The sequence below is a fragment of the Schistocerca nitens genome, chromosome 8 (genome assembly GCF_023898315.1).
Source record: "Schistocerca nitens isolate TAMUIC-IGC-003100 chromosome 8, iqSchNite1.1, whole genome shotgun sequence".
Taxonomy (NCBI): Eukaryota; Metazoa; Arthropoda; class Insecta; order Orthoptera; family Acrididae; genus Schistocerca; species Schistocerca nitens.
In genome coordinates, this window is record NC_064621.1 from 145,990,743 (window position 1) to 145,999,570 (window position 8,828).

The 8,828-nt window shown below is 38.8% G+C and overlaps 1 non-coding gene across 1 annotated transcript; it reads left to right on the forward strand.

Moving 5' to 3' along the window:
* Nucleotides 1-8,510: 8,510 nt before the first annotated feature.
* On the forward strand, nt 8,511-8,585 carry Trnat-ugu (transfer RNA threonine (anticodon UGU)). Its single transcript has one exon. It is a non-coding gene; the product is annotated as a tRNA-Thr (tRNA).
* Nucleotides 8,586-8,828: the final 243 nt, after the last annotated feature.

Consider the following 8,828-nt stretch of genomic DNA (forward strand, 5'->3'; position numbering starts at 1 on the left):
CAGATTTAGACACAGGGAGGCATGTCATTAAAACTAGAGAAGTGCAAATTCAGAGCTAAACAGCTCAAATTTTTAGGCCATACTATCCCAGAAGAAGGAATCTTACCTGATGAAGAAAAACTTGAAGCCATTGCGTAATTTCCTGTGCCCAAGACTAAGAAACATCTTAAATCATTATATGGATTATGTGGCTACTGTCGGAAGTTTGCCAACAATCAAGCTTCAAATGCATTGTGTTTGAACAACTTGTTGAAGAAGAACACCATTTGGGTATCAGACAAGGAGTGTCAGGAAGCATTCAACATCAAGAAACAGATGTGCAATAGTAAAATGTTATATAGACATGATCTTACAGAACTATTTTGTGTTATGACCAACAGCAGTGACTATGGACTGGGAGCTCAATTGTTCCAAGAAAAGGTTGCACATGGTGTGATGGAGCATAGATCAATAGCTTTTGCCAGCAGAACTTTACAAAAACATGAGAAGTCATACCCTGTCACTGAAAAAGAACTGTTAGCAGTTTATTGCGGGCTTTCACCAAATTCAAGAATTGCTTATTAGGTCATCAAGTAGTAGTATGCACAGACCATAAGGCTTTTATCTATATACAAGAGTTTACTTTGCATTACAGCAGGATAAACAGGTGGGTGCTATTCCTACAGCAGTGCAACTATACAGTAAAGTATATAAAAGGTGAAGAAAATCTAATTGCTGAGTCTCTTTCAAGACTGACAATGGGAGGAGAAGGTGAAAATAACAGTGATGAGTGTGTAAGGGAAAAGAACCATGATTCCAACTGGGCATTAGCTAAACGTTATCTGGGTAAGAGAGGATATGAGAAAGTAGAGCAGTATCATAAAGTGCACAGTGGTATACTTTTCAGAAGATACAGTGCAGACAGTGATGCTTGGAGATTGTGTTGGCCAGGGCAGTATACTGAAGTATTGATAAAGTATGTACATGAGAGTTTCGGACATTGTGGGACACTGAAATGTATCAGAAGATCCAAGAAAATGTGTACTTTTACAACATTGCCAGGAGAATGAGAAAGCAATTATCTACATGTGACAAGTACTAGAGGGTAAAAGTTAGTAATCAAACCTGCAAAGGATATATGCAAAACATCTTGCCAAAAGAACAACTACGACTTATAGCAGTTGATTTTTATGATCATTGCCTAAGTCTAAAGGAGGATTTCGTTTCATATTTGTCATGATGGATCTTTTTTCAAAATTCATTAAACTATATTTGTTGAAAAAAGCAACAAGTAAGAACATCATTTTGAAAATCAGAAGAGACTATTTCACAAAGGTAGGAAAACTGAAAAGCACACTTTCTGACAATGGAGCACAATTTACTTCTAAACTTTGGAAAACATTTGTTGAGGATAAGAACATAAACCTTATTCTGATATCTGATTATCATCCATCAAGCCATCTGGCTGCACGTTACATGAGAGAAATAGGGAGATTATTTGGAACTTATTGCAACAAAAATCATGTAAGTTGGATAGAGTATGTAGACAGCTTTGAAGATATACTGAACAGCCTACAACATTCATCTACTGGGTTCTGCCTATATGAAATAATGTACCACAAGAAACCATCAAATCTGATCAATGCATTAATTGAATTCGCAGCATGTCAGGCTGTGATTCCACAGGAAAGAGAAGAAATAGTCAAGAAAGTAATGGAACAACAATAGAAATTGAGGAAAAACAAACATGATAAGAAGTTGAAACCTACAAATTTTAAAATTGATGATCTGGTCCTGGTGAAAACGCATGAGAAACCCAAGGCTATAAGTAATGAATTAAAGAAATTATATCTAAAAACAAAGATGATGTGACTTACCAAACGAAAGCGCTGGCAAGTCGATAGACGCACAAACAAACACAAACATACACACAAAATTCAAGCTTTCACAACAAACTGATGCCTCATCAGGAAAGAGTGAAGGAGAGGGAAAGACGAAAGGATGTGGGTTTTAAGGGAGAGGGTAAGGAGTCATTCCAAACCCAGGAGCGGAAAGACTTACCTTAGGGGGAAAAAAGGATGGGTATACACTCGCGCACACACGCACACATATCCATCCACACATATACAGACACAAGCAGACATATGTGTGGATGGATATGTGTGTGTGTGTGTGCGCGAGTGTATACCCGTCCTTTTTTCCCCCTAAGGTAAGTCTTTCCGCTCCCGGGATTGGAATGACTCCTTACCCTCTCCCTTAAAACCCACATCCTTTCGTCTTTCCCTCTCCTTCCCTCTTTCCTGATGAGGCAACAGTTTGTTGCGAAAGCTTGAATTTTGTGTGTATGTTTGTGTTTGTTTGTGTGTCTATCGACCTGCCAGCGCTTTCATTCGGTAAGTCACATCATCTTTTTTTTTAGATATATTTTTCCCACGTGGAATGTTTCCCTCTGTTATAATAATAGAATTAAAGAAATTCTTTGACATCTATATTGGTCCATTCAGAATTCAAATCTATGCCACACACAAATGCATCCAGGTTAGTGTATCCAAAGTTTGGAAGGTTATTTGGTCTACGTAACATAACTGAAATGAAACCCTATAAGCATGTGTCAAATACCAAGAAAAAAGTGAGATGATGAAAAAGCCCTCAGGAGGACACAGTTTTGTGTCAAGTGCGTGACGAGCACTAGGTCTCCAAGCTATGTAGCATTCTATTTTCTTCTTCACATTTTACTCATCTATAAACCTGTAATGAAGTTATCTCTAACTGAAAATACTATACATTCTCTGTAGTATAAGTTTTCCTTATGTAACATGACTATTGAGTGACATTATTTGAGGAATAATTTGAAAATGTAAACTGGGTACTAAATTTGCCTTTCCTACAGTATTCACAAGATATGGTCAAGTAGAACATGCCAGGTACATTAATGATCACACACATTGCTCTATTTGCATGCCTAAAAGTGAGTCTAAAGATCCCACCGTTAATTTGAATTCTGACTTTAACATATCTAAAAATGAATTCACATCACTTTTGAGTTGTTCCTGCGATAAGTCCATCATTGACATAAATAGCAATCAGCAATGTTTCTGTTTTGCTTTGTCAAATGTAAATGCAAGGATATGCTGTTGGATTAATAAAGCCATTTTTTTCATGAATGAATGAATGAAACTTATTATTCCAGAAATAAGGTGATTTATTAAGTACATACAATGATTTCTTGAGGTGACAAACATGACCTGATGTGTCATCAAAACTTTCTGAATGTATCCAAGTCACCAAATAAAAATGCAGTTATTACATGAAACTGATCAAGTTTCAAATTTTCTTCTTCTGCAATCGCTATTATTGGATTAATAGTGTCGTAACAAGCAACTGGACTACAAGTTTCATCACAATCAAGTTCAACACATTGAAACAAACTGCACACAACCAATTGAGTATGATATCGATCAATCGATCCATCAGCTTTATACTCAATACAAAGTACCATTGATTATTGATAACACATTTTCCTTTAGGCAGTTTTACCAAGTCCCAGGTATCATTTTCTCCAAATGCCTTCAATTATTCTTTCATCATATTAAATTATTTATTGGAATTACTACTTTCCATAGCTTTGTTGAAATTTGTTGGTGCAAGCCCTTCACGGATTGCTTTTGTTAGAGAAACTAATGCATTTGCTTCTTGAGAGTGTAAGGCTGGTATCCTAATTCGTTGTCACTAAATTTTACTGGGTGACGTATTTCACAAACTGGATGTCAATTTAGTAACTCATTCAAATATTCTTGGTCACTAGTTTCAATCTGATCAACAGTAGATTCACTCCTCTCTCACGTTTCTTCAGGCATGGAATTAAATTCCAACTCATTGAATTTCCAGTTGTCCATAGCTTTTCTGGTTGAAAAATCTACATTTTGTGATTTCATCACATGATGTTTTGATGGAATCCGCACTTTATAACCACCTTTGTCCTTGGCAATGAAATGGCCAGGTATAGCCTTGTTATCAAACTTAGAATGAAATTTCTTTGGCAAACAAACATACAACTTTGACCCAAAAATGCAAAGATAGCTAAAACTGGTAAGTAATTTGCCAGTCCACAATTCGAAAGATGTTTTACTTCCAACACTTGACTTCCCAGTATGACTAAGTAGAAAAATAGCTGTGTCACATACATGAGCACAAAACGATTTAGGTAACTCGCTAGATGTTAACACTGAGTGAGCTAATTCAACTACAGGAGTAAGCCAATTTTCTCATTCAGCAACACCATTTTGCTCAGTGGTGTCTGGACACATAAAACAAAACTCAGTACCATGGTCTTGAAGCACTGCAGCTACCATGTTACAATTAAACTATCCTCCACCGTCAGACCAAAACACTTTTACCTTATGACTAATAGCATCCCACTCCTTCAAAAATGTTTTCAAATTGTCAGCCACTCATATTTATTCTGCATGAAATATGTCTGACGAGAGTCTTTGAAAATCACATGGTAACAAAAACCATTTATAGAGTCAACAGACATTGGTCCATTAACGTCCGCATTGACCAACTCACCGACAGGTTGTGGACAATCTCTGTGATGGCCAAATGGTTTGCGGTGGAATTTGTCAAGAACATATCCATCGCCAAAGGATGTGGTATCAGGGTACTTAACTGATACACTGAAATGAGAGATCACATCTCATACATGATGTTCATCTTGATGACCGAGTCTGTCATGCCAACATCGGAGTTGTTCTTCTGAAATTGCTAAGTTAATCATTACTTCTGAATCCAGAGGACAAACTCACTTGTTCATAATGTATACTGAACCAACTGGTCTTCCTGCTGTGACTATTTCACTATGTCCAAATGATAACACCTTTATTGCCATAAGTCACATTATATCCACGTCATGCAGCTTGACGGATAGAGAATAGCTGGTGTCTGACATCAGGTACATATCAGACATTTTCAAGCAAAGCAGGTGTCCATCTTTTGTTTATGAATATTTAAATATGAATACTGCCTGTCTCATGTGCAAAAGTAACTTATTTGACAGCTGTCTGTACACATTGTGGAATCGGAAACTTTCTGAATGTAGCAAAATGCTGTTTATTTGGTGAAATATGTTGTGTCATGCCAGATTCTGAAATCCAAGAATCTGCACTAGCAAAATTAAGATGAAAAAACAAGCTAGAGGCTAGAAATATATTTGGTTTGCTGCTCACTTTTAAACTGAAACTCAAATTGTTATTGTTGTTAGGTGTCGCTTTTGCTTCTTCTGTGACCATACACTTTTCAGCAGTTTGCAACAATATGTCCAGCTTTCTTGCAGTGTATAACTTTCTTTCTTCTTTGACTTACTCCCCTCTTTCTTCTGTTTTTGATGTCGCTCACCCTATTTGGATTTTGTGTAGAAAGAACCAGATGTGTATGTAGCTGGCACATTATCTATCAAATGCAAGTTTTCAATAAGAAGCTTTGTCATCTGCTCAAATTCAGGAACACGATACCAGGTTGACTTGTAAAACTGTTATTCAAATAATAATGATGATGATGATGAACCTAAGGGTTAGTTGAATTTGTATTAATTTTGTTCTGTTCACTGCACAAGTCATGGAAAATGTTCACCAGTAGCAATGTGTCTTTTGTTACAGACATAACATCATATTTTGATGTTTCAAAGAAACTGTCAAAGTATATAGCCCCTGCAATGAAGATTGTTCATATACTGATGTAAGGGCATCACAAATTTCATTTTCATCAGTCTTCTTTCTTACATGAATAGCAGTTTCCTCATCAGGCGAGATTCCAACTTTACAAGCTGCCTGAGCATTGCAGCAATGATACGCGTCAGTTGGTTCATCTCCTTGAGCAAATGGCAGACACTGATGTGGACCATCTATAATCGAACAAAGAGAATGTTCCATCAAACAAAGTTGCGTAAGCTACTTCCAAGTTTACCACTGATCTTCACTTGACAACTTGCAAATGTATGTATGCCTATTGTCATTCTCAACTGAAGTGCTGTGTCTATCATTCCACAAATTTTGCAGTATCATGAATATCCTAGTAAATGGAAAAATAGTCTGGTGAATGAATACTATAATTCTCACTACCTGAAGTGTTCAAACCTGGGCTCATAACCTGTTGTAATGAACTTAGGATATAATTTTACAGCAAGAGCACAACATTTTTAGGAACAGTGACCTTCTTCCTTTAATATCTATGAAGATAGCACATAACAACAAAAAACTTCATAGAGTAAAAGCATGGAAAAAAAACTCTTAGGAGCAAAGAAATTCCAACTATAGGAGAACACTGGAAACACACAAGTGTTTAATCTGAAGCAATTCTATAAGAGCTGACTATTTAGCACTGGTATATGAATTGATAACAGAATGCTTTTTATATGTATCTGAATGTAAGACATAATTTTTTGTGTAGGTATTATTGCTACTATAATCTGCGTTGTTATTTAAACACTTGAACCTCACATATCTGTTTATCTACAATTTCATTTGTAAGCCTCATGACCATTTAGATATGGTTATTACTGTAATAATCTGACACATTCTACGTCCTAGCAATACACTTGCATCAAGGATCTATGGAACATGAACTAAAATAAAATAAGTAATAAAATTACATTAACAAGATGTTGCCACATAAAGAAAGACATCCTTTGTATACAAGATCAATACAGTTTAATGCATGGAAGTCCATAGAGTACCAAGAAAGAACATTTCCTTCTGGGGAGGAAAGAAGATGTTACATCACAAACATACACTCTAATACAACAAAAATGTAGACTGAAATAGACACAAGCTCGCAGACAAAATTCATGAATAGGTGGATATGGAGTGGTCTGTGAGACCTATAAAACCATTGTATAGTTATTAAGTACTTTATCTATGGTGGAGACAACAACTACGAATGCGTGTATTCCACATGAGCAAACATAACTACAGCTTCAATAATGGAAACTGGGAAACAAAGCATGTGACAAATGTTATTAGAACAGATATGTAACTATATCACTATAAACAGTTCATTAATTAGAATAACAATTTTATTATATTGTGGAGATGCTGAGTTACAGATAGGCACAATAAAAAGACTGTTGGCTTTTGGCCAACAAGGCCTTTGTCAAAAATAGATGACACACACACACACACACACACACACACAGACACACACACACACACACACACACACACACACACACACACACACACACACACACACACAAACATACCCAAATGCAACTCAAACACATGATTGCAGCCTCTGGCAGCTGAAGCCACATTGTGAGCAACAGCAGCAGTGCATGATGGGAATTACAACTGGGTGGGGATAGGGAGGAGGCTGGGGCGGGGAGGGGGGAGAGATAGCAGGGTGGGGATTGGGGACAGTGAAATGCTGCTGCAGAGCATGCAGGGATGAGGTGGAGAGAGGGTAGGGCAGCTAGTTGCAGTTGGGAGGATAGACGGTGAGCAGGGGAGAGATTTGGGCGGGGGGGTAATGGATAAAGAGAGAAGTAAAAAGACTCGGTGCCATGGTGGAATGAGGGCTGTGTAGTGCTGGAATGGGAACAAGGAAGGGGCTGGATGGATGAGGACAATGATTAATAGAGGCTGAGGCCAGGAGGGTTGTGGCAACGTAAGATATACTGTGGGGAAAGTTCACACCTGAGCAATTCATAAAAGCTGGTGTTGGTCCTTCCATATGGCACATGCTGTGAAGCAGTCATTGAAATGAAGGATGTTTTGTTCGGCAGCATGCTCAGCAACAGGGTGATCCATTTGTTTCTTGGCCATAGTTTATTGGTGGCCATTAAAGCTGACAGAAAACTTGTTGGTTGTCATGCCAACATTGGATGCAGCACAGTAGTTGCAGCTTAGCTTGTAGATTGCATGACTGGTTTCAAAGGTAGCCCTGCCTTTGATAGCCGACCGAAGTGGCCGTGCGGTTAAAGGCGCTGCAGTCTGGAACCGCAAGACCGCTACGGTCGCAGGTTCGAATCCTGCCTCGGGCATGGATGTTTGAGATGTCCTTAGGTTAGTTAGGTTTAACTAGTTCTAAGTTCTAGGGGACTAATGACCTCAGCAGTTGAGTCCAATAGTGCTCAGAGCCATTTTTGAACCTGCCTTTGATAGGTTACGTGATGTTTGTGACCGGACTGGAGTAGGTCATGGTGGGAGGATGTTGGGGACAGGTCTTGCATCTAGGTCTGTTACAGGGATATGAGTCATGAGGTAAGGGGTTGGGAGCAGGGGTTGTGTAGGGATGGACAAGTATATTGTGTAGGTTCGGTGGATGCAGGAATACATCTGTGGGAGGGGTGGGAAGGATAATGGGCAGGACATTTCTCATTTCAGGGCCCAATGAGAGGTAGTCAAAACTATGGTGTAGAATGTAATTCAGTTGCTCCAGTCCTGGGTGGTACTTAGTTATGAGGGGAATGCTCCTCTGTGGCTGGATGCCAAGACTTTGGGAGGTTGTGGGGGACTGGAAAGATAAGGCACAGGTGTGCCCGCGGTGGCTCAGATGGATAGAGCGTCTGCCATGTAAGCAGGAGATCCCGGGTTCGAGTCCCGGTCGGGGCACACATTTTCAACATGTCCCCAATGAAGTGTATCAACGCCTGCTTGCAGCTAGGGTGTCTATTTAATTATCATTTCATTTCTAGCAAAGCTGCATGGTCATCCACGGTAACTGTTCTTTCGGGAACAGATACTACCGTCATATATAGTTAAAAATATTGGTTCCCGGCCTTTGACCTTCTTGTGCGAACGCACACGCTATGCCCGAACTCGTACGGGACTTGGTAGATTAATCCGCCACGAGTA